Source organism: Microtus oregoni, unplaced genomic scaffold (assembly GCF_018167655.1).
Source record: "Microtus oregoni isolate MIOR12 unplaced genomic scaffold, Mior012 000043F_ref0000047, whole genome shotgun sequence".
Lineage (NCBI taxonomy): Eukaryota > Metazoa > Chordata > Mammalia > Rodentia > Cricetidae > Microtus > Microtus oregoni.
The window spans coordinates 9637944-9648056 of record NW_024543210.1 but is presented as its reverse complement, the minus strand read 5'-3'; positions in this window follow the sequence as shown (position 1 = coordinate 9648056).

Here is a 10113-nt window from a genome sequence, read left to right as displayed (position 1 = left end):
TTCTAAGATCAGTTGAGCCCTTTAAAGCAAGAAGCAGCCTGAGACTGTTAGGCCAGTATTTTAGTTTGCCAGTTGTGTGCCTTGTCCCTGCCCGGGGAGCCACAAGGCTCCCCTGCCCTTGCATCCTATATGATTCCCCATCCATCTTGTTAGGGCCCCACCCCATCCTTCTTGATGCTAAGCGCTTGTCATCTGTTTACTCAAAGCCCTCTGTTGGGCTCCTTCTACCTTTCCCCTATACTGGGGCAGGGCCCTGGTTGTTTCTAGTAGATTGACCCATTAGGTTTCAAGGCCACCTCACCTCCCATGGGAACACTGAGGCTCAGGGACAAAGGTCTTGCTCAAGGTCCCATCATGGGGTCTTGTTGCCCTCTTTCTCCTTCCTATCTTATTTATCTCCCCTCAGCCTTCTCTCCTCTCTGCCCTTCCCTTCTTCCCGTCCATCCTTCCAGCCCCCACCATACTTCTCACTCCTCTCCCACAGTTCTCTGTGGGATGTTCTGAATTTCAAGGTGTTGGGTTGGGGTGTGGGGATGGACTGCTTTGCCAGTTCCCAGCCTTTCCTCAGTGCACATCTGTATTCCAGAAGCAGGAAGCTATGGTTTGGAGTAGCAGCAGTGGGTACTGGGATTGAGTGACTTCAGGGCTGTGAATTCAAGGGGGGTTGTATCAGGCCAAGCTGCACCTTGAGCCCGGGGCAGTTAGAGAGCACCTGTTTAGAGGCGGAGAGGCTCCTACCCTGAGCCACTCCCTGTGGACTCTGGCTCCGCCCCCACTAGTACCCCTTCTGCATCCAGGTTCTCACCACTCTGACTCCCACTGTCGCTGCTGATCATGGCCGTTTGGCAAAGCGGTGGACTTGGGATCTTTCTTTCTATGCTTACTCCCTCTAAGTCCTGCCTGGTGGCAGTAGAGACTGGGGACAGGGCATATCCAGGAGGGCTTTCTGTGCGATATGGACTCCTGCTGTTCGGGCATCCACCCTGGCATTCACGCTGGCATTCAGGTCTCTATTCCTGAAGCTCTGAGTGCTTGCCTGCCCTGTGTCCTTTGTGGACGAAACCCTGACCCAGTAACTCTTGCCACACCTGAGACTGCTCCCACATCAGTACCTTTCTTGGGAGGCACAGACTGATCTGCTTGGAGGAGAGAAGGCACTGGTGCTCAGAGTATGTCTATGACATCATGTATTTCCTATCCAGCCATTTGTGGCCTCGTAGCACTGCCAGGTGGTGGCCCTTTCCGAGGACTCCACGGAGCAGCCCCACCCCTGGGTTCCATCCCAAGAGGCCTCCAGGTCCACAGAGCTGAACCACTTGTGTATCTACTGAGCCTACCCCTCCTCAGAGGGCCATGGAGTACCTAGAAGGGCCCAGGACTACAGGTGGGAATCTCTGGGTGGGGGCGGGAGTAAGTAGGTGGGAGGGGGCCCTCCTTTTCAGAATGCCTAGAGTTCTAGCTGTCCCAGATCTGGTCTTGAAGGATGCTGGCTGCTCTTGAGTCTCCTTTCAGGTAGGAGGAGGAAGTGTTTATTTCACCAGGTATGTGACAGATACCACCCCAAAGCCATGGACCTATACTGTAAAGGAGCATAGGTAAGCCTGTTCCTCTAATCACCTCCAGAAGACTCTGAAATGAAACCAAGAATCTGCAGTGGTACTAGGCCTGCTGGGTAATATGAGGTCCAAGGGCAGTGTCTGATGTTCCTGGGTAGGCCAGCTTTTCCCAAGCAACAGAACTAGGGCTGGGAAGAGGAGGGGGTCAGGCTAGCCTCAGGCCTGGGCAACTTCTAAATCCCCATTGCCCAGAAGGTCTGGGCTAGTCCTTAACCAGCTTTAAGGACAATCATTAGGTACCTTGGAACACGTACTTGGCAAAAGTCTGACTTACCAACACATAGAATGCGCTGCCTGTCCCTGTTTGAACTTCAGCACAGAGGCTGTGCCTTAATCTAGTTCACGCAGCAATTGCAATTCTGCGGATTCAGGCCCGCTTCTCGTAGTGGCCTGACCACTCAGGCCACAGCCTGGCAGGAATTGCTCCTGCAGGCACTGTCCCTGTCGCTGCCTCTAAAAGTACCTTTAACTAAATCTCTATTCTATTTATGAATAAGACTTGAGATTCAAAGGCTGGGGAGGAAATCTGTGAGCTCAGAGGCTGAGTAGCAGCTAGCTAACCCTCTCCCCTTATGAGTGTCCATGGAGGAGGACCTGTGCTTCCGCTTGGCCAAATCAGAAAAGCCTGAGCCACTCCAAGCCCCACCCTATACTTCCTTTGTCTCTGTATCTCTCCCATGCCCTCTGATGCTCTGATTACTTTCTGTTGTCTAGTTGCTGACACAGCCTCCTGACCCAAGGTTAATTTTATCTAATTAACACAAATGCAAACTCAGGGTTCACAGTGTGATCAAATATCCCCCTATATGCCTCTTCCCCTAGTGGCCGGGATGCTAAAGGATGCACCATGTATTTTATCAACAGTATGTTAGTGCTTACCAAGCCGGAGAGCTGACTATAAATGGCTTATATAGATGCTCAACAAAGGCACTTCGGTTATCGCCTTCCTCAGTTTTATCTTTCAGGCTTGGCCTTAATGGAAAAGTGGAAGCAGGCAGGACAGGGTGGAGGGAACTTCCGTGGGAAAGGATGGAGGGAGTTGGCTCACGTGCTCGGACTGCCTCCTTGAGGAAGTCTTGACAGGACCAGATGGAGTGACTTGAACCCATTGGCTCAAAAGGTGACGAACTTCAGAGTGCCATATAGAAAGATGTTATTAGGTTAGGGACTAGGAAAACAGTTTCATGAATTGTTTAAGGTCTACTATAATAGAACCAAATACTGATTTTGAGAGGGGGAAGTTATTTTTCTTGTCTAGGGATAAATAAAATGTTTTGGTCTGTAGATTCACAAGATTTGGGCTCCAATCCCTTCCCGTCACTGCCCTGAATTTATTTTGCGTGGTCAAAATCCCAGTGGTGACTCTCATGTATCAAATTTCTGGGCTGCCCCACTCAGCGGGCAGAGTTACACGGGTCTCATTTGACTAGCAGGCTGGCTTCAGTTATGTGAGTCAGGTCTTCACGGGAACTTCCTACTTATTGCAATTGTGCGTGGGGGAGGGGACAGGAGCACTTAGATTTAAGTAATCAAGTGTTCTGTGTGATGGCGTCCTCTTCAGTAGAGCCCACATTCTGGTGTGGAAGTATGCAGGAAATTCCCCAATTTTAGATCAAAGAACTCTTAGAGGGAAACCTTTTGCAAACTAAAAATCTTTATCATAACGCCAGACCTGCTCACTCCCCATGGGAAGAGAAGAGCAGCAGGAATATTGGAATACAGACAATTTATAGAGAATACAGAAAATGTTAGAGGAAACCATAGGCAGACCAGTTAGAACAGACAAAATGTCCACAGACCGCAAAAGCAGAACGGCATGTTTACCGAAGAGGTTAAGGGCCAGCCAGTCTCTTAAGATCACGGCACATTTGGTGTTCGTGTTCAACACCAGTGTGACAGGTTTTACACACCTCACGCTTTGTCATCTCCAAGGTTATAACCCCACCATGGCAGGCTTTCCACGTCCCTGCTGTACAGTTCCTAAGGCAAACGGGAGATCAGTTCATCCCTTAGCAAGCGTTGGGTGTTAACCCCAGATCCAGGTGAGGAGTTTTAATTTTCACGGCCACTCCAGTGACTGTTTTTTTTTTTTTTTTTTTTTGGTTTGTTTGTTTTTTGACAGAATCTCTCATATGGTAGCCCAAGTTGCTGGGCTTTCATGCAGTCTTCCTGCCCGAGCCTCCCAAATGTGGAATCACAAGGGGGAGCCCCAGGCTAGTGCCAACTTGCTGTCGACAAACTTCCAAAGCCATTTCTGCATTTAAAATGCCCATCAGCTGGAGAGATGGCTCGGAAGCTAAGGGAGCGTATTGCTTCTGCAGAGGATCCAGGCTCTATTCCAGCACCCGTATCGTGGCTCACAATAATTTGTAACTCCAGGGGATCTGACGGTAATATTACCTTCCCAGCTTTGCCATAGATGCCACCTATGAAGGTGGATTATTAATAGTTGCCTGGGTTACTTGAACATTTATTTTTCCTGCCTTGTTTTTCTATATATATCAGGTAGAGGTTTCAGCCAGGGTGGAAAATTCGACCTCTGCCTTCACTGTGTGTGTGTGTTCTGTCCTCTTTTTTTTTTTTTTTTGCTATAACCCCCCCCTTCACTTGGTACACATTAACCATGTAAGGAATGTTTGCTCAGAATTGGCAGTGTCAGTTGATACCCAAACTTCTCCATTCTCCTTTCTCCTCAGGCTGGTGGGTTGACGAAATGGAGCCAAAGGTTACAAGGCACCCAGGAGCCTAATATTGCAGCATTATGTGTGTGCCAACTGTCAGCTTTCACAGTGCCCTGTTCCAGATTCTAGAAGCAACACCTCACACCAGCCTTCCCTGGAGTTTCTTTTCCACATACTGAGGGGAGCTGGGAGTTTCCGGGTTAAATGGTCTTTCCTGGTGGTGGTAGCCTATCATCTTGGTTTGCTGGCTTCCAAATCTTTATCCTCACCCCAACAACTGTTCTTGGGTTTTATTTATTTGGGGAGGAGTTTTTTGGACCTGCAAAGACTTGGACTTGTCTTTGTCAACAGGGACAGTGTGTCTAGTTTGGTGGCTCTGAGGGCTTTGCCGGACATCTAACCTAACCCTGTCTCCTCTCATGAGGTCTTGTCAGAGAGTCTTTTCTCAGCAGGGACTCTCACACCCCCGTCAACAGTCTGGGAAAGGGTCGCGATGAAGCCTGCTGCAGACATTCATCTGGAAAGATGTCTTGTTTCTGTGTATGGTGAGAAGGGCCCACCAGGAGTGGGCCCGAGTGTCTACCCAGCATCCAGTGAGCAATAGCAGCAGAAGAGAACGACTTCATCAAGATCTCCCTTCTGGCTGTTTTTATGTCCATATAATTATCTTTTGGAGCAAGGAAATGCAACAGGCTAGCTCCTTTCAGTCATTACACTGTTTCTTAGCAAGGAGTGTTAAGTCCAGGTTAAAACATGGTTTCTCTTTTACTGTGGTTCCCTTTACCTGTAAGTAACATGTCTATTGTGGTTCTGACATCCCTGGGTATGGTCTGAAAGGGAAAACAATTGCTACGGTGTTAGGTGGCAAAGCAGGCCCTTAAGATGATGAAACAGCTGCGAGTACCCTGAGCATAAACTAGCATAGCCGGCCCTGGGGAAACAGAAACCTAACTAGAGAGGTTCTCAGAAACCCCGTGACTGGGAGGGGTGGGCGGAGCTTATTTATCAGGTGACTTCAGTCTTACTCAGTCCTCCCTAAAAGGTCATCCATCATCTGCCAAAGGACATCTGCTACCCATAAACTGGCCTGATTGTGACACGCACATCCACCTCAAGTCAGGCATAGCCTGGCACCCTATTGGCTATTCAAGACAGGGAAAAAAACCTCCCTAAGAGGATGGGATCTGCCCTTTAAGCCTTTAGGATCGCTGGAAACGCATACAGCAATCTTATTGTTTGTCTCCCTGGCTGGACTGCACCTCTCTACTCTGGTGAGACAGCCTGGAATCTTGTCCCTCAGTAAACTTTATTTTCTACCCCCTACCCTCAGTGGTCTGTTTGGCTTTGATGAGTTTACTTAAGACAAAGGAAGGATAAAAAGGTCTTTGAAGTTGGGTGGTGGTGGCGCACACCTTTTAATCCCAACACTCAGAGGCAGAGGCAGGCAATCTGAGTGCCAAGCTAGCCTGGTCTACTAAGCGAATTCCAGGGCAGCGAGTCCCAGAGTTAAAGAAACCCTGTGTCAAAATAAAAAAAAATTGAGTTTTTACTAGCAACACAATATTCAACTTCAGGGGTAATACAAAATATTGGGAACTGAGAGTATCCACATATAAAATTTAGTTACATGAACTTTAATGTAGATTTGGGGTTAATAGTATTGTAAACTAAGTCTCTACACTCACCAACACAAGGCTGGCTGCTTCCCAGCTGTCCACTGGGCTGGGGGCAAGGCCTCCTGTGCCTGCTCCCAACATCTTTCGAATTGTCTCCCACAACAAGGACGTCCAGAGAAGCAAGAAAAGTAACTTCTCCCCCATCTCAAAATTGGTATTTGGTTTTATTATAATAGACAATTCATAAAACTGTTTTCCTAGTCCCTACCCTAATAACGTCTTGCTATATGGCACTCTGAAGCTCGTCACATTTAAGTATCCAACCATCAGCTTTTGGGCCAATGGGTTCATGTTACTCCATTTGATCCTGTGAAGACCAAGCACGTGAATCAACTCCCTCCATCCTTTCCCAAGGAAGCTCCTTCCACCCTGTCCTGCCTGCTTCTACTTTTCCATTAAGGCCGAAGTGCCTTTATTGAGCATTTATATAAACCATTTATAGTCTTTTCCCACCTAGTAAACCTGACCAAACACACTGTTGATAAAATACATGGTGCATCCTTTAGCTCCTGGCCACTATGGGAAGAGGCATGTTGAGTTTGAGCAAACTAGAGTCGTGGGCTAGGTTTTTCATCCCAGAAGGCAGTCAGGTGGCCAGGTAAAGTCCTGGCCAGGGTGGGTCACAGGAACCAGATTCGGTGTGAAGGTTCTGTGTTCCGGGCAGTCCCAGAGGATGACTGTCACACTTTAGATAGAAACAGTGTCTAAAGTGGACTGATAAGATGAATCCACAAAAGGATGATAGGGTGTGAGATTGGGTGGTGGGGAGGATCTGGGAGTTCGGGAAAGGAGGCTGTATGATCAGAAAAACTGCATGGGAAATTTGTATGATTAAACCAGACTTTAAGTAGGAGTATTGAAAGAGGTGCTCAGGACATACAGAAGGCTTACTTTGGTATCTTGCAGTAGCCACACATGGTGTGGTCACTTTGGTGGCTCTGGAGTTATGTATGAAGGAGTCACTAAAACTTCTCTCTCTTGGGCAGATCATAATGCAGGGTAGATATTGGTGGAGGTGTTTGTGTGGGACTATAATCTGAAGAAATAAAGCTAAGTTTTTAAATTTGCACTCCAGGTTCGGATAAATCCTTTTACTGTAAACGGGGTCACAGGTCATCTCTAGAAAGTGGCAAGGGTACAGTGGGGAGGGAGAAAGGCCTTAATTAAGCAAATGCTTTTGGAACTCTCGACTCTCAACTGCTGAGTCAGAGTCCACTGTGTGTGGCCCTGTGCTGGGCAGAGGAGACTTCAGGGGCATCGTCCTAGTTCCGTGCAGCTATGGAGAGAGACACCTGTCTCCGTCCCTTCCTGCCGCACTTACAAAATGCCTGGGACTAGAGACGTGCAAAGAGCAGCAAATTCTCAAAGTACAGGAGGCAGAATGTTTAAGAGCAGAGTGTGAAGACGGCCACAGTCATGTGCATCTGTGTAAGCCTCACCCCTGCTCCTAAACAGGATGAGGATGAGCTGAGCCCTAAACCAATGGCATCCACTTCTGCATACTGCCTTCCACCATGTTTGCCGTCTGTTCTAAGCAAGTCTGCAGTCACCTAGGACCTAGCCACACCTCCAAGGACACGACTGGGCAAGCGCATGTTATTTCCCAGAAGACATGAGTGAGGGTGCACACAGAGCCCTGAAGAGCCGCACACTGGGGAAAACAGATCCATTAAGCTGCCCTCAGCACAGGAGACAAGGAAGCCATAATGTGTTGCCATGGCAGAGAGTTAGTCAGTAGAAGGGACAGATACACCAGTACCACACAACCTCCTGGAAGAACCTCACTTGCCTAATTCACCCCAACACTGCGGCCAGTAAAGTTTGGTCACAAGAAGCCAAGGACAGTGGTCACCCTTGTAGGACCAGGAAAAGGAAAAAAGGGAGAAACAGAGATGGGGAAAGAATAGGAAGGAGCCATCTGGGACATAGAGGCTTTGGGCAGGCTCGCTGTATAAAAATGCTTCGGTTTGTGTATACTTTGCATACGCTCACATATACTTCCGCATACACATTTATGTCTCAGTTACCTCAAGGGGCTGGAGATGGTTCAACTGGGTAGAAGGCAGTGAGGCAGATGCCATGGAGCCATTTGCCAGGTCAGACATGCTGAATCTTTCCCCGTAAGCCACCACTTCGTGGTGGTACACAGATTATTAAAAATGGGATAATCAAGATGTGAGAGAGTTAGCCAATAAGAATCTGTAACTAATGGGCCAGGCAGTGTTTAAAAGAATATAGTTTCTGTGTAATCATTTTGGGTAAAGCTAGCTGGTGCCTAGGAGCAGGGCTGCGGGAAGTGGCCCGCAGCTCCTCCTACAAATACAGGTGATAACAATCACTGGTCATTATTATCCCTTAATATAAATGGACTCAATTCACCTATAAAAAGGCACAGGCTAACAGATTAGATATGAAACAGAATCCATCCTTCTTCTGCATACAAGAAACACACCTCAACCTCAAAGACAGACATCATCTCAGAGTAAAGAGTTGGGAAAAAATATTCCAATAAAATGGACCTAAGAAACAAGCAGGTGTAGATATCCTAATTTCTAACAAAATAGACTTATGCCCCAAATACAAGGGCACCCTCCTATGTAAAGGAAACACTTCTGAAGTTTAAATCATGCATTAAACCCCACACACTAATAGTGGGAGACTTCAACACTCCACTCTCACCACTGGACAGGTCAGTCAGACAAAAAAATGAACATAGAAATAAGGGAACTAACAGATGTTGTGACTCAAATGGACTTAACAGACATCTATAGAATATCTCATTCAAACATAAACGAATATACCTTCTTCTCAGCATCTCATGGAACCTTTTCAAAAATTGACCACATATTTGGTAACAAAACAAACCTCAACAAATAAAAAAATTGGAATAACCCCATGTGTCTTATCAGATCACCATGCTCTAAAACTAGAAATCAACAGCAATACTAATTCCAGAAAGCCCACAAACACATGGAAATTAAACAATGCTCATCTGAATCATCACTGGGTCAAGAAAGAAATAAAGAAAGTAATTAAAGACTTCCTAAAATTCAATGAAAATGACCACACAACATACCCAAATTTATGGGACATGATGAAAGCAGTGTTAAGAGGAAAGTTCATAGCACTAAACGCCCACATAAAGAAGCTGGAAAAATTCCACACTAGTGAATTAACAGAACATTTGAAAACTTTATAACAAAAAGAAGCAAACTCACTCAAAAGAACTAGACAGCAGGAAATAATCAAATTCAGAGCTGAAATCAACAAAATAGAAATAAAGAAAACAATACAAAGAATCAATGAGACAAGGAGTTGCTTCTTTGAGAAAATCAAAAAAATAGACAAACCTTTATCCAAACTAAACAAAAGGCAGAGAGACTATCCAAAATAACAAGATCAGAAATGAAAAGGGGACATAACAACAGACACGGAGGAAATACAGAGAATCATCAGGTCATATTTCGAGAACCTGTACTCAACAAAACTGGAAAACCTAAAGGAAATGGACAACTTTCTAGATAAATATCACTTACCAAAATTAAATCAAGACCAGATAAGCAAGTTAAACAGACCTATAACTGCTGAAGAAATAGAAACAGTCATCAAAAGTCTCCCAACCAAACAAAGCCAGATGGTTTCAGCTCAGAATTCTACAAGATTTTCAAAGAAGAACTAATACCAATATTCCTCAAATTATTCCACACAATAGAAACAGAAGGAACATTGCCAAACTCTTTTTATGAGGCTACAATTACCCTGATACCCAAACCACAGAAAGACATTACTTAGAAAGAGAATTACAGACCAATCTCACTCATGAACATTGATGCAAAAATAATAAATAAAATACTGGCAAATCGAATCCAAGAACACATCAGAACCATCATCCACCATGATCAAGTCGGCTTCAGAGATGCAGGGATGGTTCAACATATGAAAATCTGTCAACGTAATCCACCTTATAAACAAACTGAAAAATAAAAACCACATGGATCATCTCATTAGATGCCAAAAAAGCTTTCTACAAAATACAACATCCCTTCATGATAAAGGTCTTGGAGAGCAGGGATATAAGGAACATACCTAAACATAAAAAAGGCAATAGCCAAGATCAACCTAAATGGAGAGAAACTCCCA